The sequence below is a fragment of the Eumetopias jubatus genome, unplaced genomic scaffold (assembly GCF_037043125.1).
Source record: "Eumetopias jubatus isolate StellerSeaLion01/CBP00866 unplaced genomic scaffold, mEumJub1_p1.0 scaffold_7, whole genome shotgun sequence".
NCBI classification, from domain to species: Eukaryota; Metazoa; Chordata; class Mammalia; order Carnivora; family Otariidae; genus Eumetopias; species Eumetopias jubatus.
In genome coordinates this window covers 84,789,330-84,813,192 of record NW_028274813.1, presented here as the reverse complement: position 1 = coordinate 84,813,192, position 23,863 = coordinate 84,789,330, and the positions used below count along the sequence as shown (strand labels likewise).

The window sequence follows — 23,863 nt, the reverse complement described above, 5'->3', positions numbered from 1 at the left end:
CCTGGGATCATGACCTGAGCTGAAGGCAGACGCTTAACGACTGAGCCACCCAGGCACCCTGAATTGTTTATTTTAAAAAATACACTTGTGTTCTCTTTTAAATTGCAAGCCACTTAAAGAATTACATGCATTTAAACTTGATATTTATATTATGCTTAGTGGCAAAATGATAGCACAAAGTAGTAGAGAATATAATGAGGGATAAGGGGTTATCCCTAACCTTTTAGTCCCAGAGTTCAACTGCTATGCTTTCCCATAAAAGCAGTTATTAGAGATCTCCTGACACCCTTTCATGGAACAGATGAACCTTGATGAGGGCAAGCACTTTGTAGTAACTTTCATAGACAGTCTTCCATACTGGATAGACCAGTAGTCTAATCCAAAATGACATATGTCTCATTCTTTTGATTGGGGAGAGGTAGTAGTTGTACTTTGCAGCAGTAGCTAGAGACTTCAAGCAGGAAGGCGGAACAGTTGCAGTTGCTCCTTTTTTAAAGATTTTATTTATTTATTTGAGAGAGAGAGTACAAGCAGGGGGAGCTGGAGAGGGAGAAGCAGGCTCCCCACTGAGCAGAAAGCCCAACATGGGGCTCGATCCCAGGATCCTGGGATCATGACCTGAACTGAAGGCAGACACTTAACCAACTGAGCCACCCAGGAGCCCATGCCTTCGCTCTTCTGTACTAATGACACTTTTCCTAATTCTCAGTTTGTGTTTTGAAGTTTTCCTTTAGTCTTTTATAAACCTGTCATTTGTCCTTTGGTTTATTTCAACTTGTACATTATTTTTCTCTAAAGTAATTTTTTGCTTGCCTTGGGTTAAAGTTCATCTGTTCCATCAAAGGTGTGTTAGGAGATCTCTGAGAACTTTATCTGTTCAGTGTGTTTATTTTAACATTCTCTACTTGAAAGATTTAACATTACCTGCTAGCTTGGGGATTTGTCTATTCATTACTTTGTTTGGATTTAGGAAAATAATGTATAGGAAATAGAATAGGTCTAGGTTATCTTAAGGAGCAGAGATCCATTTCCTTGAAAGAGATTATAATGTATATATATATGTGTGTCTTTGTATACACATATACACATATATTTATATGTGCTTTATAAGCACAACGAAAGTCTGGAATCATACAGAGCTGAAGAAGCCACTGAGAATGGTTATGTTTGGGTATTGGCATTAGGGAGACCAGGAAAGAAAAGGATCTTTTAATGTTTCCCTTTATGCCCTTCGGTGCTTAAGAAATTGAAAAGAATCACACAAACATTTCTTTTATAACAAAAATGGATAATGATAATAACAAATATCTTCAAAATCCATTCTTACTCTTTATCTTCTATTTAAATTTCTGAGTACTTGAAAATACATGGTAAATTAGTGAAATGTAGTATATATAGTGTAATATAATAAAAAAGCTGTTTTGTGTTGTGAACTTACTTTATAAATGGTTAGTAATATTTGTAGGGAAATCTGTAGCAGTGTTTGAGTGCTGACTCTATGCCAGAAAATGGGTTACTGAATGCTAGGCTCATTCATACTTATCTTGTTTTAATGTATCAAGTTCATGTGTAAGACCTCCCTCTATTTTTTTTACAGCCCTTTTTAAAGGTGTAAATATACACGGTAAAAGATTTAAAAATCAGGAGAATAAAGTGAAAAGTAAGTTTGCTTTCTCTTAGCCCCCCACTCTCCTCCAAAACTAACCACTGTTACTGGTTTCTTGTGTTTTTTTCTGGAAACATTCAATACATATTATGTCATCTATCTATTTTTACACACACATATATAATGATATGATATATATTTTATATATGTAAATCATATGGAATCATAATCATGTATAAAATCATATGATTACATATGATGATTATGTGCACGCATATGTATGTGAAACTTCCCTCTCTCCCATATCCCTTAACAACATGTGCAATCACACTATATGTGTATATATATATTTGTTCTGAAACTTGATGTGACCCCTAAGATTCACACAGTAAGACTCATATTTTACATACCTTTATGTTCTGTAGCGGGAGTGATTGTTCAAACATACCAGTTGATCATATCACTCCCAACATTTGCTAAAACACTTCAGGCTCTTCCTTTTCTCAGGTAAAGTCCAGCCACCTTAACCTGGCATACAAGACCTTGAATTGATTCCTGCCTGCTTTGCTAGCCTCTTTACTGGAAACTGTTGGCTTACATTTGGAGTGTTGGTTATCCTGAACTTTTTTCAGTTTCTTTTTTTTTTTTTTTAAGATTTTATTTATTTAGGGCGCCTGGGTGGCTCAGATGGTTAAGCGTTTGCCTTCGGCTCAGGTCATGATCCCAGGGTCCTGGGATCGAGTCCTGCATCGGGCTCCCTGCTCCTTGGGAGCCTGCTTCTCCCTCTGCCTCTCTCTGTCTCTCTCTCTCTGTCTCTCATGAATAAATAAATAAAATCTTAAAAAAAAAAGATTTTATTTATTTATTTGACAGAGAGACACAGCAAGAGAGGGAACACCAGCACGGGGAGTGGGAGAGGGAGAAGCAGGCTTCCCGCTGAACAAGGAGCCCGACGTGGGGCTCGATCCCAGAACCCTGGGATCATGACCTAAGCCGAAGGCAGATGCTTAATGACTGAGCCACCCAGGCGTCACCTTTTTTCAGTTTCTTAAACAGTTTATGGCCTCTCATCTGCAGTCTACTTCCTCTCTCTCGTACTTTGTATAACTGCTACGTTTTTTTCTTCTTTTAAAAAATTTATAACAGTCCTAGTATTTATAAAAGTCCACAGGTAAAATAAGATTTAAATAAAGCAAAGTACAGTTAAAAACTTCACTTTTTTCCTAAGCATATAATACTCAAAAGAATATATGCTTAAAAAATGTTATCCTACTGGCTTGCTTGTTCCCTTTTCCACAATAAGGTTAGTACAGGATTTGCTTATTTTTAATTTTTAATTTCGTGTAGTCAAAGTTATATAAATAGTTTCAATAATCAGTTCGACAAAGTGTGTTATGAAAAACAGTAGTCCAGGTTCTGGTTCCAGATAAGATGGAGTAAGCACACTTCACCCTGTCTCTCCCACTGAATGCAGCTATAAAACCTGGACAGAATGCTTGGAGTGGCTATTTGAGGACTCTGAAAAATAAATAGTAGGAGGCAGATTGGGGAAGAAGACCAGAATTCAAAGTACCACTGAACCGGCGGTGAGTTTACCATTTTTTTTCTTCCAGTATGCCCCAGCCTGAACTTAATGTGTCCTGAAACTTGGAAATGAGCATTATTAACATGGACAGAAAAAGCAGAAGCCCTCTGGTTCTGACTCAAGGAGCCGAAAGGGATCTCCTAATGTTCAGAGAAAGTGTGGCAATCCCACATCCTTCTTTTTTTCCTTTTCTTCAATTTCTTGCACCCCAGGCCTCAACCAGTCCTTGGCAGAAGCTGCAGTGGCCTCAGTGGGGGCAGGCAGGAGCCTAAATCTCAGAGGGAGGGGAAGCTTTCTCCCAGATTGGAGGAGATTTGGTGTCAAGAGATCATGCAGCAAATCCCATTGCTTTTCTTCTCCCTCTGCTCTTCTGTTGCTTGGCCCTGATGTGGGCACAGTCATGGGACGTACATTGCAGAGTGGGGTTAATGAAGCCCCAGCTTTCTGCTGGAAGGCTGGAAAAGGGGAGCCTCAGGGAACCAAAAGATTGCAAGAGAATGAGGAGCTTGGGAAACTGACTACTTAAAGTTGCTTATGGACTTATGAGCTGACTTCCAAGCTGTACATGCATGAGTCTGATTCCAAAACAGCATACAGAAACATCGAGGACTGAATTATGGGATAGACCACCCCTAACCCCCAAACTGGACACTGCGTGGGACAGTTATGAAACACATTCAGTATGACCGCAAAGGGTTTGCAAACTGAATTGTAATTGGAAATACAACCCACAGAAGGCTGATCAGAACTTGAAATGTGAACCCAACTGGGTCAGTTACTGGCTAAAACAAACACACCAACATTCTCAGTGGGACTTAAATAAGATCCAGAGTGCCATAATATTCCAAGTGTCCAGAATACAATCTGGAACTACTCAGTTTAAAAAGGAACTAGAAAAATTGAACTCACATAGGAAAAGACAGTGAACAGATGGTGATGCCAAGATCACACAGATATTAAAATTATCTGAAAAATAGTTGTAAAATCAGCTATTATGACCATGTTCAAGGATTGAATGGGAAGATAGAAAGTCTCAGCAAAGAAATAGAAGATATGAAGAACTAAATGGAGATTTTAGAACTAAGAAATACAATGATGGAAATGAAAACTCATTAAAGGGCTCAGTAGTGGAGTAGACATGACAATGAAAAAGTCTGTGCACTTGAAAATAGATAAACAGAAATTATCCAATTTGAATAACAGGGAAAAGGTTAAAAATAAAGAAGTATACAGCCTCAGGGACCTATGAAACTATGATAAGGTCTTATATTTGTGTCATCAGAGACCCAGAATGAGAAGAGAATGAGTGTGGTCCATCAAAAATACTTGAAGAAATAATGGCACGGAGATTGAAAAGGAAGAAATAAAAGTACCCCTATTTGCAGATGGCATAATCATCTTATGTAGAAAATCCTAAGCAATCCACAAAAAAATTTCTAGAGTAAATGAGTTTAGCAAGTGATTCATGGTCAGCTCACAAAAAACAATCATATTTCTATATACTAGTGATAAACAGTTGAAAACTGAATTAAAGGTATTTATAATAGCGTCCCCAAAATGAAACACTTAGACATAAATGCAACAAAATATGTATAGGATCTCTATGCTGAGAATTATAGAATGCTGATTTAAAAAAATCAAAGGAGATTTAAGTAAATGGAGAAACATGTATTTATGAATGAAGAATCACAATAGTAAAGATGTTGATTTTCCCCAAATTGATCTATAGATTTAATGCAGTACTGATAAAAACAATCCCAACAGCACTGCTTTTGTTATAAACTGATTCTAAAATTTCTTTACAAAAGCAAAGGGCTGAGAATAGCCAAAACAATTTTTTTAAAGATTTTATTTATTTATTTATTTGAGAGAGAGAGAATGAGGGGAGGTGCAGAGAGAGAGGGAGAAGCAGATGCCCCACTGAGCAGGGAGTCCAATGTGGGGCTCGATCCTAGGACTCTAGGATCATAACTTGAGCTGAAGGCAGATGCTTAACCGATGGAGCCACCCAAGCACTCCCAAAACAATTTTGAAAAAGAAAAATGTTGGAAAAAATCAAACTACATGATTTAAAAAAACAGCATGAAGCTATCATAATCAAGACTGTGGTATTGGCAAAGGGAAAGACATGTAGATCAATGAAATAGAATAGAGATTACCTAAATAGGCCCACACAAATATGGCCAGTAATTTTTTACAAAGTGGCAAAATGGAAACAATCTTTTCAATAAGTGGTGTTAGAACAATTGGATATCCACATACAAAAATAATGAACCTTGATCTAAACTACACATATTTATAAAAATGAATTTAAAATGTACCACACATCTAAATTTGAAATATAAAACTGTACAGCTTTTAGAAGAATACATAGGAGAAAATCTTTGTGACCTGAATGTAGACAAGAAGTTATTCACATCACACCAAAGGAATGATTCATAAAAGAAGAATTGATGAATTGGACTTCATCACATTACAACCATTGCTTGCAAAGACACTGTTAAGAGAATTAAAGGCAGAGTATAGGCTGGAAGAAAATATTTGCAAATCACATACCTGCAAAGGACTTATATTTGGAATATGTAAAGAACTCTGAAAACTCAATGGTAAGAAAACAAGCCACTTAAAAATGTTTAATAGGCTTTGGCAAAGAGGATATAGAGTCGCACATCAGCTCGTGAAAAGATGTTTAGCATAACTAGCCATTAGGGGAATGCAAATTAAATGCAAATGGTGAGCTACCACTGTCCATCCATTAGAATGGCTTAAATTAAAACTGATGACAGTACCAAGTGCTGCGGAGGATGTGGAGCAACTGGAACCCTCACATATTGCTGGTGGGGATGCAAAATGATTCAGTTCCTCTGGAAAACAATTAAGCATATACTTATGATATGTCAAATATGGATTTACTGTGTGATCCAGCAACCCTACCCCTAGGCATTTACCCTTGAGAAATGAAAATTTATGTTCATGTATTTATATCAGCTTTATTCTTACTTGCCAAAAATGTATACTTCAGAAAGTGAATGGATAAATCAAGGGTTGTATATCCATACAGTAGAATATTATTTGGCAATAAAAAAGGATGAACTACTGATTTGCACAACTCTTGATTTCCTCTTCTTAGGGAAGTCTCTCCAGGGACCTCCTAGTCAGCTCTAGTCCAGCTTGGTATTTTGTCTATTCACAAGTATCATCCTTGGATCACCTTTCAGTGTCTTCCTGGGGATTCTCTTTGATTCTCTTTTATATTGTATGCCTTGTTGAATCCCTTTTTCTTTTTTGTTTAGTCTCATTTTAGTAAATCACCTCTTCTAATAGTTTCCTGAGTAAAGGATGCACAGGAGGTATGTCTTTGAGACCTCTCTTGGAAGTCTGAAAGTGTTGTGTTGTTTTTTTTTTAATTTTTTTTTTTTATTTGGGAGAGACAGAGTGAGAGAGAGAGAGAGCACAAGCAGGGGGAGTGGCAGGCAGAGGCAGAGGGAGAAGCAGACTCCCTCCCAGAGGGAGCCTGATGTGGGACTTGATCCCAGCACCCTGGGATCAAGATCCGGGCCGAAAGTAGATGCTTAACCAACTGAGCCACCCAGGTGCCCCAGTCTGAAAGTGTTTTTATCCTACCCTCATGTTTAAATGAAAAACTGGCTGGATATAGAATTCTGGATTGAAAATAATTTTACTTCCGAAATTTGTCTTCATATTACCTTGTAGCAGCTGAGAAGTGTAATTCTGTTATGATTCATGTTACTTTGGAAATGTCTAATTTTTTCTCTTTTCCCCCAGGGTTTTGCAATTTCATGATGATATACCATAGTATGGGTGTGTTTTCATCTAATGTGCCTGTCTTTGTCTTTTATTGAAACTTGTGATTTGAAGGTTTTTCTCAGGAAGGTTTTTCTCGGGAAGTGTTGATGATTTCCACCCCCTTAATTTTTTACCCCTTCTTCTCTGCAACACCTGCTATGCAGATATTGGGCTTCTTGGAATGGTTCCCCAGTTCTTGATCTTTTCTCTCCTATTTTTGCATACATTTGTTCATACATTTTTGTAATAGCCAAGTACATTTTTTGAATAGATAGGGTGATGAAATTGTGTTCTTTTTCGTTCTAACCACAAAAACCTGATAGTTTTCAATTGGCCATTGTGATAGGATAGTTTTGTTTAAATGATATAATTCCCTGTGATGGTTAGCTACAGTGAAGAGCTTGGAAACTTCCTTTGCCTTTGTCTCCTGGTGAGCTACTAGAACCTAAGGAATCATTAGATGGGCGTCCTCATGAAAGCTAAGAGGAGCCTTTGTTCCTTAAACTTCTTGGCTCGATTTTTTTTCCTGGGAACTTGGTTTAGAGGATTCAGCATTCTTTTTGTTTTACCATCAAGTTAACGCAGTCAAGTTCCAAGCTCTATGCTCTAAGCATTCTGATCCACCTCAATGCTGATTTCTCACAGTGCTTATTCTTTGTTCTTAGAAGCTATCATTTGATCTTATATTGTCATATTATCTTACAGTAAGTTCATTTCTTTCAAAAAGATAGTAAATTCTTTGAGGACAGGACTTATGCCTTATATTTTTCTGTCTTCCTTGGTATAACTATTTCATGAGCTGTTATTGTTAGATTGGGTGTGGTTTGTCTGTTTGGTGGTGGTGTGAGTGGGTAAATAAGAGGAATAAATGATAGATGGGTGAGGAAGCTAAGACTGGTTTTGTTGTGTCCTTAGCAGTACAGTAGTCCAGCTTTGCAGAATCTCCCAGTATTTGCTAGTTTGCCATTGACCTGGAATTTGTTGAGTTCCAGATCATCCCCATTAGTGGATTAGGGATATTTTTAGCTAGCTTTTCACTTACTATATGGCTTTTTTTATTTAAAAAGGAAAATAATCGATGCCTCTTTCTGATTGTTTTACTTTTTTCTGGCATATAAAAATCATATAAAATAACATATTTGCCTTTTGTGTGACATTGTTATGCATTAATATTTAATGCTGGGATATAGACCACCATACCATCACTTGTCATATCTTTTTAAGCTCTTGGATTGAAAGCAGGGGTAGTAGATGATCATTTGAAACTGTAAGAACAAAAAGATTCATTAGGTTATATGCATTTATTTAATTTTTTTATTTTTAGTTTTAAAAAGATTTATTTATATAAGAGAGACAGTATGAGTTCGGGGGGAGGGAAAGGGAGAGAGAGAATCCTCAAGCAGACTTCTCACTGAGCACAGAGCCTGACGTGGGGCTCAAATCCCAGGACTCTGAGATCATGACCTGAGCTGAAACCAATAGTCGGCCGCCTAACTGACTGAGCCACCCAGGCACTCCATATGCATGTATTTTAGAGTACAGCTTATCTATTCCTTTAAAAAAAGATTTTGGACAGTAAGGAAGCGTTTATCATTATGTGTGTCAGATGAATAAAAATCCTTTTTCCTCACACAATTAAAATCTGTGTTTAACTAGCAAGATGCTACCTTGCCTATAATATCTGTAGATATTATCTACCTATCTAAATTAAGTCTACTTCTTATTGTCTTTTTTGAGTGGAGATATCACTGATTATTTCTTTTTTGCACAGTTTGGTGACAGACCACAAACATTCCCTATTGGTTTAGATTATTCAAGAGCTAGAAGATAAAAGAGAAAGCCTTAGTGGTGGTATTTGGAGTGGTGGGTAAAAATTTGGTTTGTATGTTCACGATTCCTTTATTTATTTATTTTAAAGATTTTTATTTATTTGTGTGAGAGAGAGAGCGCACACAAGCAGGGATGCTGTAGGGAGAGGGCGAAGCAGGACCCCCACTGAGCAAAGAGCCCGATGCAGGACTTGATCCCAGGACCCTGGGATCATGACCTGAGCTGAAGGCAGACACTCAACCAAGTGAGCTACCCAGGTGTCCCATCAGGATTCCTTTAATCTTTAAAAGGATTTCTTTAACATAAGAGACACATAAGCAGGGAGTTAAAATTGATTTGTTGTATATTTGCATACTGTGTTTTCTTGAGGGCAACAATCTATGACTCTTAGTGATCAGTGCTACCTTGCTGACTTTCTTCTTTCTCTACTTCCATCTTTGCACCAGACTTGATCACTCTTACTCAACTCCAGGAAACTTATTTTAATAGTCTTGTTTATTTTTTTCCCTCAGGGCGTTGCTAGGTGACTAACTTGCTGATACCTGAAAATCTAATCCTGAGTTTTAATTGGTTGATATTACTTCCTACAGGGATATTTAGATTTGAGGGTTGTATTTGATTTGAGGAAATGAGGTTGAGGGGAGTAATGTGAGCAAAAAACAAAGTAGCACATTTTCATAGGAGAATAAAAAAACAAACTGACTTCATCAGAGTGTATGATATATGTTGAAGAACTGAAGGAAATGAATTTTGGTAAGTAATGTAGAATGAATCGTGAATTCCAGGTTCACCATTTTATTTCATTTATTTTTCCAGAAAGTAAATTAAAAAAAATTTAATTCCAGTATAATTAACATACAGTGTTATATTAGGTGGGTGTATAATATAATGATTAAACATTTATATACATTACTCAGTGCTTATCACCTGTTTCACCCATCCCGCTGTCCACCTCTTCTCTGGGTAACCAGTTTGTTCTCTCATAGTTAAGAATCTGTTTTTTGTTTGTTTCTTTTTTCTTTGTTTTGTTTCTTAAATTCCACGTATGAGTGATATAATATGGTAATTGTCTTTCTCTGACTGCTTTTGCTTAGCATTATACCCTCTAGATCCATCCATGTTGTTGCAAATGGCAGGATTTTATTCTTGTTTATGTCTGAGTGATATTCCATCACACACACACACACACACACACACACACACACACACACACGCACATCACATCACATCTTCTTTTTCTATTCATCTATTTTAAAAAATTTTTTTTATTAACGTGCAATATATTATTTGTTTCAGAGGTACAGGTCTGTGAATCATCAGGCTTAGACAATTCACAGCACTGACCATTGTCCCCAGTGTCCATCACCCAGCCACCCCATCCCTCCTACCCACCTCCACTCCAGCAACCCTCTGTTTCCTGAGATTAAGAGTCTCTTATGGTTTGTCTCCCTCTCCGGTTTCATCTTGTTTCATTTTTCCCTACCTTCCCCTACGATCCTCTGTCTTGTTTCTCAGATTCTTCATATCAGTGAGATCATATGAGACTTGTCTTTCTCTGATTGACTTATTTCACTTAGCATAATACCCTCTAGTTCCATCCATGTCACTGCAAATGGTTAGATTTCATTTTTTTGATGACTTCATAATATTCCATTATACACACACACACACACACACACACACACACACACACACACACACACACCACATCTTTATCCATTCATCTGTTGATGGACATCTAGGCTCTTTCCATAGTTTGGCTATTGTGGACATTGCTGCTACAAACATTGGGGTGCAGGTGCCCCTTCAGATCACTACATTTGTATCTTTGGGGTAAATACCCAGTAGTGCAATTTTCAACTTTTTGAGCAACTTCCATACTGTTTTCCAGAGTGGCTGCACCAGCTTGCATTCCCACCAGCCGTGTAGAAGGATTCCCCTTTCTCCACATCCTCGCCAACATCAGTCATTTCCTGAGTGGTTAATGTTAGCCATTCTGACTGGTGTGAGGTGGTATCTCATTGAGGTTTTGATTTGTATTTCCCTGATACCAAGTGATGTTGAGCACTTTTTCATGTGTCTGTTGGCCATTTGGTTGTCTTTGCAGAAATGTCTGTTCATGACTTCTGCCCATTTCTTGATTGGATTATTTGTTCTTTGGGTATTGAGTTTGTAAGTTCTTTATAGATTTTGGATACTAGCCCTTTATCTGATATGTCATTTGCAAATATCTTCTCCCATTCTGTCAGTTGTCTTTTGGTTTTGTTGACTGTTTCCTTTGCTGTGCAAAAGCTTTTTACCTTGATGAAGTCCCAATAGTTCATTTTTGCCCTTGCTTCTCTTGTCTTTGGCAATGTTTCTAGGAAGAAGTTGCTGCGGCTGAGGTCGAAGAAGTTGCTGCCTGTGTTCTCCTCAAGGATTTTGATGGATTCCTGTCTCACATTTAGGTCTTTCATCCATTTTGAGTCTATTTTTGTGTGTGGTGTAAGGAAATGGTCGAGTTTCATTCTTCTGCATGTGGCTGTCCAATTTTCCCAACACCATTTGTTGAGGAGATTGTCTTTTTTCCATTGGACATTTTTTCCTGCTTTGTCAAAGATGAGTTGACCATAGAGTTGAGGGTCCATTTCTGGGCTCTCGATTCTGTTCCATTGATCTAAGTGTCTGTTTTTGTGCCAGTACCATACTGTCTTGATGATTACAGCTTTGTAATAGAGCTTGAAGTCCGGAATTGTGATGCCACCAGCTTTGCTTTTCTTTTTCAACATTCCTCTGGCTATTCGGGGTCTTTTCTGGTTCCATACAAATTTTTCCTTGAAAGAAGTTGATGGTATTTTGATAGGGATTGCATTAAATGTGTAGATTGCTCTAGGTAGCATAGACATTTTGACAATATTTGTTCTTCCAATCCATGGAAGAACGTTTTTCCATTTCTTTGTGTCTTTCTCAGTTTCTTTCAGGAGTATTTTATAGTTTTCTCAGTACAGATCCTTTGCCTCTTTGGTTAGATTTATTCCTAGGTATCTCATGGTTTTGTGTGCAATTGTAAATGGGACCGACTCCTTAATTTCTCTTTCTTCTGTCTTGTTGGTGTATAGAAATGCAACTGATTTCTGTGTGTTGATTTTATATCCTGCTACTTTACTGAATTCCTGTATGAGTTCTAGCAGTTTTGGGGTGGAGTCTTTTGGGTTTTCCACATATAGTATCATATCATTTGCAAAGAGTGAAAGTTTGACTTCTTCTTTGCCGATTCAGATGCCTTTTATTTCTTCTTGTTGTCTGATTGCTGTGGCTAGGACTTCTAGTACTATGTTGAATAGCAGTGGTGATAGTGGACATCCCTGCTGTGTTCCTGACCTTAGTTTTTCCCCATTGAGAATGATATTCGCAGTGGGTTTTTCATAGATGGCTTTTATGAAATCGAGGTATGTACCCTCTATCCCTACACTCTGAAGAGTTTTAATCAAGACAGGATGCTGTACTTTGTCAAATGCTTTTTCTGCATCTATTGAGAGGATCATATGGTTCTTGTTCTTTCTTTTATTAATGTATTGTATCACATTGATTGATTTGCTGATGTTGAACCAACCTTGCAGCCGAGGAATAAATCCCACTTGGTTGTGGTGAATAATCCTTTTAATGGACTGTTGTATCCTATTGGCTAGTATTTTGGTGAGAATTTTTGCATCCATGTTGATGGGGTCTTTGGTTTTGGGATCAAGGTAATGCTGGCCTCATAAAATGAGTTTGGAAGTTTTCCTTCCATATCTATTCTTTGAAACAGCTTCAGAAGCAAAAGTATTAATTCTTCTTGAAATGTTTGGTAGAATTCCCCTTGGAAGCCATCTGGCCCTTGTCTCTTGTTTGTTGGGAGATTTTTGATGACTGCTTCAATTTCCTTAGTGGTTATGGGTCTGTTCAGGTTTTCTGTTTCTTCCTGGTTCAGTTTTGGTAGTTTATATGTCTCTAGGAATGCAGCCATTTCTTCCAGATTATCTAATTTGCTGGCATATAGTTGCTCATACTATGTTCTCATAGTTGTTTGTATTTCTTTGGTTTTGGTTGTCATCTCTCCTCTTTCATTCATGATTTTATTTATTTGGGTCATTTCTCTTTTCTTTTTGATAAGTCTGGCCAGGGGTTTATCAATCTTATTAATTCTTTCAAAGAACCAGCTCCTAGTTTCATTGATCTGTTCTGCTGTTCTTTTGGTTTGTATTTCATTGATTTCTGCTCTGATCTTTATTATTTCTCTTCTCCTGCTGAGTTTAGGCTTTATTTGCTGTTTTTTCTCCAGCTCCTTTAGGTGTAGGGTTAGGTTGTGTATTTGAGACCTTTCTTGTTTCTTGAGAAAGGCTTGTATTGCTATATACTTTCCTCTTAGGACCACGTTTGCTGCATCCCAAAGATTTTGAACATATGTGTTTTCATTTTCATTTGTTTCCATTAATTTTTTTAATTCTTCTTTAATTTCCTGGTTGACCCATTCATTCTTTAGTAGGATGCTTTTTAGCCACCATGAATTTGAGTTCTTTCCAACTTTCCTCTTGTGATTGAGTGCAAGTTCAAAGCATTGTGGTCCGAAAATATGCAGGGAATGATCCCAGTCTTTTGGTCCTGGTTGAGACCTGATTTGTGACCCAGGGTGTGATCTATTCTGGAGAATATTCCATGTGCACTAGAGAAGAATGTGTATTCCGTTGCTTTGGGATGGAATGTTCTAAATATATCTGTGAAGTCCATCTGGTCCAGTGTGTCGTTTATTTATTTTTTTAAAAAGATTTTATTTATTTATTTAATTTATTTAATTAATTTATTTTATTTATTTATCTGACAGGGACAGAACGAGAGAGGGAACACAAGCAGGTGGGAATGGGAGAGGGAAAAGCAGGCTTCCGCTGGGTGGACCCTGGGATCATGACCTGAGCCGAAGGCTGACACCCAACAACTGAGTCACCGAGGTGCCCCCAGTGTGTCATTTAAAGCCATTATTTCCTTGTTGATCTTTTGCTTAGATGATCTGTCCATTTGAGTAAGGGGTGTGTTAAAGTCCCCTACTATTATTGTATTGTTGTTGATGTATTTCTTTGATTTTGTTATTAACTGGCTTATATAATTGGCTGCTCCCATGTTTGGGGCATAGATATTTACAATTGTTCGATATTCTTGTTGGATAGACCCTTTAACTATGATGTAGCGTACTTCCTCTTGTCTTACTATGGTCTTTGGTTTAAAATCTAAGTTGTCTGATATAAGAATTGCCACCCCAACTTTCTTTTGATGTCCATTAGCATGGTAAATCGTTTTCCACCCCTTACTTTAAATCTGGAGGTGTCTTTGGGTCTAAAATAATTCTCTTGCAGACAGCATGTCAGTGGGTCTTGTTTTTTTAATCCAATCTGATACCCTGTGTCTTTTGACTGGGGCATTTAGCCCATTTACATTCAGGATAACTATTGAAAGATATGAATTTAGTGCGATTGTATTGCCTGTAAGGTGACTGTTACTGTGTATTGTCTGTATTCCTTTCTGGTCTATTTTACTTTTAGGCTCTCTCTTTGCTTAGAGGACCCCTTTCAGTAGTTCTTGTAGGGTTCTATTCATCTATTGATGGACACTTGGGTTGCTGCCATTATTTGGCTATGGTAAATAAAGCAGTAAACTTTGGGGTGCATACATCTTTTTGAATTAGTGTTTTTGTATTCTTTGGGTAAATACACAGTGGTGAAATTACTGGATTGTAGGATATTTCTATTTTTAATTTTTTGAGGAACCTTCATACCATTTTCCATAACTTTGCATTCCCACAAACAGTGCAAGAGGGTTCCTTTTTTTCCACATTTTCGCCAACACTTGTTTCATGTGTTGTTGATTTTAGGCATTCTGACAAGTGTGAAGTGATATCTCATTATGGTTTTGATTTGCATTTCCGTGATGGTTAGTGACATTGAGCATATTTTCATGTGTCTGTGGGCCATCTGTATGTCTTTGGAGAAATGTCTGCTTATGTTTCTGACCATTTTTAATTGAATTATTTGCTTTTTTTGTTTTTGGTATTGAGCTGTATAAATTCTTTATATATTTTGAGGGTGCTTTGTGGCTTAGTCGTTCAAGCATCTGCCTTTGGCTCAGGTCTTGTTCCCAGGGTCCTGAGATCGAGTCCCAAGTGGGGCTCCCTGCTCAGCAGGGAGTCTGCTTCTCCTTCTCCCCCTACCCCCCCGCGCATGCACTCTCTTTTTTTCTCTCTCTAGCTCATTCTGTCTCTCTTAAATAAATCTTTAAAAACTTCTGTATATATTTTGCGTACTAACCCCTTATTGGATATATCATTTGCAAATACTTCTCCCATTCAGTAGGTTGTCTTAGTTTTGTTGATGGTTTCCTTTGCTGTGCAGAGCTTTTAACTTTGATGTAGTCCTAATAGTTTATTTTTGCTTTTGTTTCCCTTGCCTTAGGAGACATACCTAGAAAAATGTTACTATGGCCAGTGTCAGAGAAGTTACTGCCTGTGATCTGATCTAGGATTTTTAAGGTTTCAGGTCTCACATTTAGGTCTCTAATCCATTTTGAGTTCATTTTTGTGTATGATGTAAGAATGTGGTCCAGTTTCATTCTTGTGCATTTAGCTGTCCAGTTTTCCCAGCACCATTTGTTGAAGAGACTGTCCTTTTCCCATTGCATATTCTTACCTCCTTTGTCACAGTTTAATTGACCGTATAATCATGGGTTTACTTCTGGGCTCTCTATTCTGTTCTCTTGATCTATGTGTCTGTTTTTATGTGAGTACCATACTGTTTTGATTACTATAGCTTTGTAGTATAGCTTGACATCTGGGTTTATGATACCTCCAGTTTTGTTCTACTTTCTCAGTATTGCTTTGGCTATTCAGTGTCTTTTATGGTTCCATAAAAATTTTAGGATTATTTGTTCTACTTCTGTGGAAAATGCTGTTGGTATTTTAATAGGGATTGCATTAAATCTGTAGTTTGCTTTGGGTATTTTGGACATTTTAACAGTATTTGTTCTCCCAATCCACGAGCATGGAATATCTTTTCATTTGTTTATGTCATCTTCAATATCTTTTATCCGTGTTTTATAGTTTTCAAAGTACTGGTCTTTCATCTCCTTGGCTGAGTTTATTCCTAGGTGTTTTATTATTTTTGGCACAATTGTAAACGGGATTGTTTTCTTAATTTTTCTTTTTTGCTTCTTCATTATTAGTATATAGAAGTGCTATGGATTTCTTTATACTGGTTTTGTATTCTGAGACCTTACTGAATTCATTCATCATTTTTAGTAGTTTAGTGGAGAAATCCAGGTTCACCATTTTATTTTTTTATTTTTAAAGATTTTATTTATTTATTTGACAGAGAGAGACACAGAGAGAGAGGGAACACAAGCAGGGGGAGTGGGAGAGGGAGAAGCAGGCTCCCCGCTGAGCAGCGAGCCTGATGTGGGGCTCGATCCCAGGACCCTGAGATCATGACCCTAGCCGAAGGCAGACGCTTAACGACTGAGCCACCCAGGTGCCCCTGGGTTCACCATTTTAATGGTATTTCTGTAGGCATTATTGTTTATGGTTTCTTAATTAGACAAATGACATGATAAAAACAGTATTTTGGGAGGAGATTATCTTATGAATAGTGTGTGGCCAGTGACATTATGGGACATGTTTGGCCTGAAGTACAGTCAGATGTGACAGAATGGATGGGGTCCAGAAGAGACACTGCAAGTTGAGCTTGTCAATAGATAATAGGTGGTAATTCATTAAAGGAGTCATCGTCAGGGGAGTTCAGTAGGATGTTTATAAAAGATAAGTGAGCACAGGACAAGGCAAACTCATGCTTATCATTCTAAGGTAGACATTTGGCCCTGGGGAGGGGGGGTGGGGAAAGGGGCAGTAGAGTGGAGAAGAAGGGGCAAATGACATTAGCCCTAGAAAGTACAGAGTACTAGATAGTTTATGAATGGTTGTTTTCATTCTCCCTTCTTACCTTCTTAGATGCCTGGTAAATGTGAACCACTATGCGAGGAGCTAGGGATATAAAGAGGGCACGGTCTTTGTCCTCAGGGGTTCATAATCAAGTCAAACTGACACTGAGAATGAATAATGACATTATAGAATGATAAGTTATAAGAAAAATGTATAAAATATATAAGAAAGAAGAATGTAAGGGCGCCTGGGTGCTCATTCGGTTAAGCATCTGCCTTTGGCTTAGGTCATGATCCCAGGGTCCTGTGATTGAGACCTGCATTGGGCTCTGTGCTCAGCGGGGAACCACCTTCTCCCTTTCCCTCTGCCTGCTGCTCCCCCTGCATGTGTGTGCTCTCTCGCTTTCTTTCAAATAAATAAATAAAATCTAAAAAAAAAAAAAAAAGAGGAATGTATAAAAAGATCCATAGGAGCATTGACAAGGGAACAAAAGGGAAATTAGGCAGAAGCTCAGTTGTCAGAACCAAGGAGTTAGGTAAGGACAAGACTAGCAGAAAGGATGAATGACATCTAGAGTACTGTGGTTCCTAGAGCTCCATAAATGTTTCCTGTTGAGCCTAAGGGAGAGATGGAGTTGGGCTTGAGTCTTTAGGTGAGAGGTTAAATGGCACCAGTAATGTGGAGAGGAAGGATGTATTGGCAAGGAACCAGTGAGGGCCTTAAAGTATTTGGAGAACATAGAGGCTAAGGATTCCAAGTAAATACTCTATGACATAGTGATGTCCTAGGCCAAGTTAGGCAGTCACAGGATGGACAGAGGGGAGATGGGCAAAGGATAAGAAGTGGAAATTCACAAAAAAGGAAACCTAAACAATAAATAGATGAAAAGATGCTCAACCTTACTAGTAACTAGAGAAATGCAAATTATGTAGCAAGACACTGTTTCATACCCTTCAGACTGGCAAAAACTGTGACAATACTAAGTGTTGGTGAAGATAGAGAAAAGAGAATTTCCTCATGTCCTGATAGCAGAAGTATAAATTGGTACAACCACTTTAGAAAGCAATTTGTACCTATTATGTAATGAAGAGGCTAGCAGTCATTTATTCTTTCTGTGTCAGGCTTTGTTTTAAATGTGTTTTTAAAAAATAGTATTTGAGGGGCGCCTGGGGGGCTCAGTCATTAAGCATCTGCCTTTGGCTTGGGTCATGATCCCAGGGTCCTGGGATTGAGCCCCGCATTGGGCTCCCTGCTCCACGAGAAGCCTACTTCTCCCTCTCCCACTCCCCCTGCTTGTGTTCCCTCTCTTGCCGTTTCTCTCTCTGTCAAATAAATAAATAAAATCATTAAAAATAAATAAACAAATAAAAAATATTATTTGATTTAATTCTTACCATCACTTTCCCCTGATTTTATGGTTGAGGAAATACAGCCTAAGAGAGGTTAAATAATCTGTCCACAATCACAAAAGTGGTAAGGTAAAGAGCCAGGATTTTAGCTTAGATCTGTCTCTTTCTAAAACTTGTATTCATAATCACTAATGATAATAATAGGGAGCACATTTACTATGTACCAGGTGGTATATTAAGTATTAGACATACCTTAACTGATTTGCCTGTGTAATAACTCTTTGAGGTAAGTGCTTTTGTTACCCATTATGTGGCTTTTAGAGATGAGGTAACAAGCTAGTAAGTGAAAAAGCTGATATTTACCTCAAGCGGTCTTGAGCACATGTACTTTTCTTCTACACCAAACTGAAAGATCCAGAGGTGTAGGATAGACTTTAGGTATATTTTGATCTGAATTCTCTTTTTTTCTCTCAGTTTATATATACATAAATATTTGACATACAACTTTGTATTATGTACAATATAAAGATTTGATACATATATATATTGCAAAATGATTACCACAAGTTTAGTTGGTTTTTTAGTTGGTTGAGTTTATCACCTCACAGTTACATTTTTTTTCCTGTGATGAGAACTTTTAAAATTTGTTAACTATCATCACCGCGCTGTACATTACATTTCCAAGATTTACTTATTTTACAACTGAAGTTTGTACCTTTTAACCACCTTTACCCATTTCCCCTACCTCTCACCCCCAACTTCTGGGAACCACTGATCTGTTCTCTGTTTCTGTGAGTTTGGTTTTTTTAGATTCCACATACAAATTTTTCCCTGACTTATTTCACTTAGTATAATGCTCTCAAGGCCCATCCAGGTTAACACAAGTGGCAATCTTTTCTTATTTTTTTATGGCTGCATAATATTGTTGTGTATATAAATGCTACGTTTTCTTTATCCATTCATTTGTAATGGACATGTAAGTTATTTCCATGTCTTGGCTATTATAAATAATGTTGCATTGAACATGGGCATGGGGTGTCTCTTCAAGATAGTAATTTCATTTCTTTGGGTATATACCCACAAGTGGAATTGCTAAATCATATGGTAGTTCTGTTTTTAATTTTTAAAATTTTAATTCCAATGTAGTTAACATGCAGTGCTATATTAGTTTCAGGTGTACAATATAGTAATCCATCAGTTCCATACATTGCTTAGTGCTTATCAAGACAATCCCAATCATAATCCCCTTCACTTTCAACCATGTCCTACACACCTCTCTTCTGGTAACCATTTGTTTTCTACAGTTAAGGATCTGGTTTTTTGGGGGTTGTATCGTTTTCCTTTTGTTCATTTATTTTGTTTCTTGAGAAACTATTTTTATTTTGAGGAACCTCCATACTATTTTCCACAGTGGCCACACCAATTTACATTCCTAGCAACAGAACACAAGGATTCCCTTTTCTCCACATCCTTACCAACACTTGTTATTTCTTGTCTTTTTGATAATAGCCATTCTAGTGGGTGTGAGGTAATATTTCATGGTGGTTTTGATTTGCTTTTCTCTGCTGATTAATGATATTGAACACTTTTTCATGTACCTGTTGACCATTTTACTATCTTCTTTGGAGAAATGTCTCTTCAGGCCCTCTACCCATTTTTAAATCAGACTAGTTTTTTGCTGTTGAGTTGTATGAGTTCATTATGTATTTTGGATATTAACCCCTTATCACATATATATTTGTAAATATTTTCTCCCATTCCCAGTAGGTTGCCTTTTCATTTTCTTGATGGCTTCCTATGTTGTGTAGAAGTTTTATAATGTGATGTAGTCCCACTTGTTTATTTTTGCTTTTGTCATCTTTGCTTTTGGTGTGAAATTCAAAAAATTATTGCCAAGACCAGTGTCAAGGAGCTTATTCCATATGTTTTCTTCTGTGAGTTTTATAGTTTCAGGTTTTACATTCAAGTCTTTAATTTATCTTGAGTTGATTTTTGTGTATGGCATAAGATAGGGTCTAGTTTTCATTCTTTTGCATGTGACTGTCCATCTGACTTTTTTGTGTGTGATTATCTCTTCCATACTGTGGACTTAATTCTTATGCTGGTTTCCTTCATGGTTGAGAGGTAGTTGCTGATAGCACTGGAAGGGAGCTACATTCTCTCTTTAAAAATAACATCTTTTCTCATAATTGTCATATAAAACTTGAGTTTTGCTCTGATTAGAACATCCCTGAAACAGTTATACTCGTCAGAGTAATATCATGCATAGAGTACCTTATGTCTTGAATATTTAATTTTCTTCCCATCAATAAATCGATCTCTATAACAAAAAATAAATTTCTCTATTACTCTGGTTGACTTAGAGCAATTAAGGCCCAATTTGGGGCCTGGGAGTGGATCAAGCCCATTGAGACAGTAGATACATGATAAAGGAAGATCATTGCCCAAGGGTAATTTGGGTGCTATTAGTAAGGGGGAATGAACACTGAATAGTTAACCGAGAAGATGCTTTATGGGGCACCTGGGTGGCTCAATCAGTTAAGCGTCTGACTCTTGATCTCAGGGGGGGAAAAAAAAGATCCTTTATAAATACACTGTGTCATTTAATTTTCTCAGTAGTTCTGCTGAGGAAACTGAGACTTGCTTAAGGTTCCATAATTATTAAGTGGCAGAATTGAGATTTAACTCTAAGCTAGTACTTTTTTTTCTTTCCATCAGTCTTGTATCTCCTTCAAAGAAAAATAATAGGCTGTTCCACATGGTATATGGCATTAATGACCCTATCTTCTAAGATTCCAAAGTGATTTTCTGTAGATTCCTTAATTACAAATCATCACAAGGTACCATACATTATGGGGTTCTCTTTAAGCACTGCTTATATATATAACAGTGAACACCTGTATTAAGAAGCCAGAAAGATCTCCAATAAATTACCTAACCTTTCACCTTATGACCCTAGAGAAGGAAGAGCAAATTAAACCTAAAGTTGGCAGAGCAAGCCTGGCTGGTTCAGTCGATAGAGCATATGACTCTTGATCTCAACTTCATGAGTTCAAGCCCCATGTTGGCCGTAGAGCTTACTTAAAAAACAAAACAAAACAGTCTAAAGCAGCAGAAGGAAGGAAATAATAAAGATTACAGTGGAAATGAATGAAATAAAGGATAGAAAAACAAGGGGGGAAACTAAAAAAACAAAAATTGGTTCTTTGGAAAAAAAATTAACAAAATTAACATACCTTTAGCTAGACAGACCAAGAAAAAAATAAAGAAGAATCAAATTATTAAAATCAGGAATGAAAGAGAGGACATTTCTATTGACCTTACAGAAATGAAAAGGGTTATAATAAGGGAAAACTACATACATGGCAACAAATTAAATAACTTACATGAAATGGACAAATTCCTGGAAAGATGTAAACTATTAAAACCAATTCATGAATAAGTAGGAATCTGAGTAGACCTATTATAAATAAAGAATTGAATTAGATATAATAAAAAAAATACCTACCCATAATGGAAAGCCCAAGCCCAGACGGTTCCACTGGTAAATTCTAACAAGCATTTAAAGAAAGATTAATGCCAATTTTTTAGACTTTGAAAAAAATAGGAAAGGAGGGAACATTTCCCAATTCATTCTATATGGCCAGTACTTTGACACCAAAACCAAGCAAAGACATTAGAAGAAAAGTGTAAACTAGTATCTCTTATGAATATGGATGCAAAATTCCTCAGCAAAATACTAGCAAACAGAATCCAACCACATATAAAAAGGATTATTCAGCATGGTATATGTGATATTAACCCTGGAATTCCAAGTTGGTTTAAAATATAAAAATCAGTATAATACACTGTATCAATAGAATCAAAGACAAAAACCACATGATTATGTCAGAAGACCTATTTAACAAAATCCAATACCCCTTTCATGATAAAAAATACTCAACAAATTAGGAATAGAAAGGAACTTCCTTATCCTGATAAGGGTCATGTATAAAGGGCCATGTATAAAAAAATCCAAAACCAAAAACCAAAAAAGCCACAGCTAATAAAGTAAAAAACAACTATTTCCCCTGAAGATAATAAACAAAACAAGGATTTCTGCAATTGCTACTTCTATTCAAGTCAGGAAGATGAAATAAAATGCACCCAGACTGGAAAGAAGGAAAACTAGCTCTATTTGCAGATGACCTCTTATTTTTAGAAAACCCTAAGGAATCCACTAAAAACTTTTTAGAGCTACTAAACAAGTTCAGCAAGATTGCAGGAAACAAGATCAGTATAAAGAGATGACTTATCTTACTAGACATTAACCATAAGCAATCTGAAAATGAAATTAAGAGAATAATTCCATTTGCAGTAGCATCAAAAAGAATAAAATAGGAATAAATTTAATAAAAGAAGTGTAAAACATTCTGAAAATTACAAAACATTGAAAAAATAAGACTTAAATATATGGAAAGATATCTTGTGTTTGTAGATTAGAAGACTTAATATTGTTAAGATAGTAGTACTCCTGAAATTGATCTATAGATTGAACACAGTCCCTGTCAGAATTGCAGCTGCCTTCTTTGGAAATGGGTAAGCTGATTCTAAAATTAATATGGAATTGCAAGGGACCCCCAGATAGCTAAAACAGTCTTGGAGAAAAAAAAAACAACAATGAAGCTGGAGTATTTACATTTTCTGATTTCAAAACTTGCTACAGAATTATAGTAATCAAGACATTATGGTACTGGCATAAGGATAGAAATATAGATCAATGGAATAGAATTCAAAATCTAGAAATTGTCACGTTATGGTCAATTGATTTTTTACAAGGGTGCCGAGACAATTCAATCGGGAAAGGAGTCTTTTCAACAAATGGTGCCAGCCCAACTCCATTGGCTATCGTAAGAGAATAAACAACACATATATTGGTCTCTACCCCTAGTTCCTGGTACAGACCTCTTAAAATCCACGTAATCTCCTACGTGATAAGAGCACTAGGAGCATCTTTTGTTGTGATATTTGGTCTTAGACCAGATTTGGCCAGGACAGTGCTTCCTGACACAGAGCTCCTATGTTCCTTAGAATTTCCTGGGTGATAGCAGTGTCTCATGTTCCAATGAAGAAACTCGTGGTGGGCTCCTTAATACCTTCAGGATCGTAGCAGGTCACCAGAAAGACCAGGTCATGATTAGAAGTTTGGAATTTTTAGCCCCACCCCCTATCCTCTGGGAAGTAGTAAAAATTCCAGAAGTATGGGGTTCAGAGATCTTCTGAGTTGGTGAACACATGGAGGTGCTGGAAGAGTGGCACACTCAGAAAGAGCATGGAAGTTCTGCACTATTTCCCACATAGCTTTCCCCATGTGTTTCTAAATCCAGCTATTCATCTGTATTCTTTATTATATCCTTTGTAATAACCTGGTAAATGTAAGCATCTCTCTGAATTCTGTAAGCTATTCGAGCAAATTGTCAAACCTAAGGAAGGGGTCATTTATACAGGTAACAGCCTGGGACTTGTGATTGGCATTTGAAGTAGGGGCAGTCTTGTGGGACTAAGCCCTTTTGGGGATCTGATGCAAATTCCAGGTAGACAGTATTAGAATTGAAGTGAATTATAGGACACCCAGCTGGTGTCAAGAATAGCTTGATGTGTGGAAAGCCCACACATCTGGTGTCAAAAGTGTTGTGAATGTGGTAGTAGTGTCAGAGTAAAGGAGAGACACAAGGGGAGTATGTCTTCCAACACAGTTACACACGTGCAAA

At 37.1% G+C, this 23,863-nt stretch overlaps 1 protein-coding gene across 3 annotated transcripts in view; it reads left to right on the top strand.

Moving 5' to 3' along the window:
• Positions 1-23,863, top strand: part of TTBK2 (tau tubulin kinase 2) — a 155,256-nt gene that overhangs the window by 51,153 nt on the left and 80,240 nt on the right. Inside the window, exon 1 of one of the 3 annotated variants that reach the window (XM_088024751.1) lies at positions 3,110-3,192. The exons of the other annotated variants lie outside the window; for them this stretch is intronic. The gene's annotated coding sequence lies outside the window, so the exon portion shown is untranslated. Of the gene's footprint in view, positions 1-3,109; positions 3,193-23,863 lie in introns of those variants that run through there. 3 annotated transcript variants of the gene reach the window in all.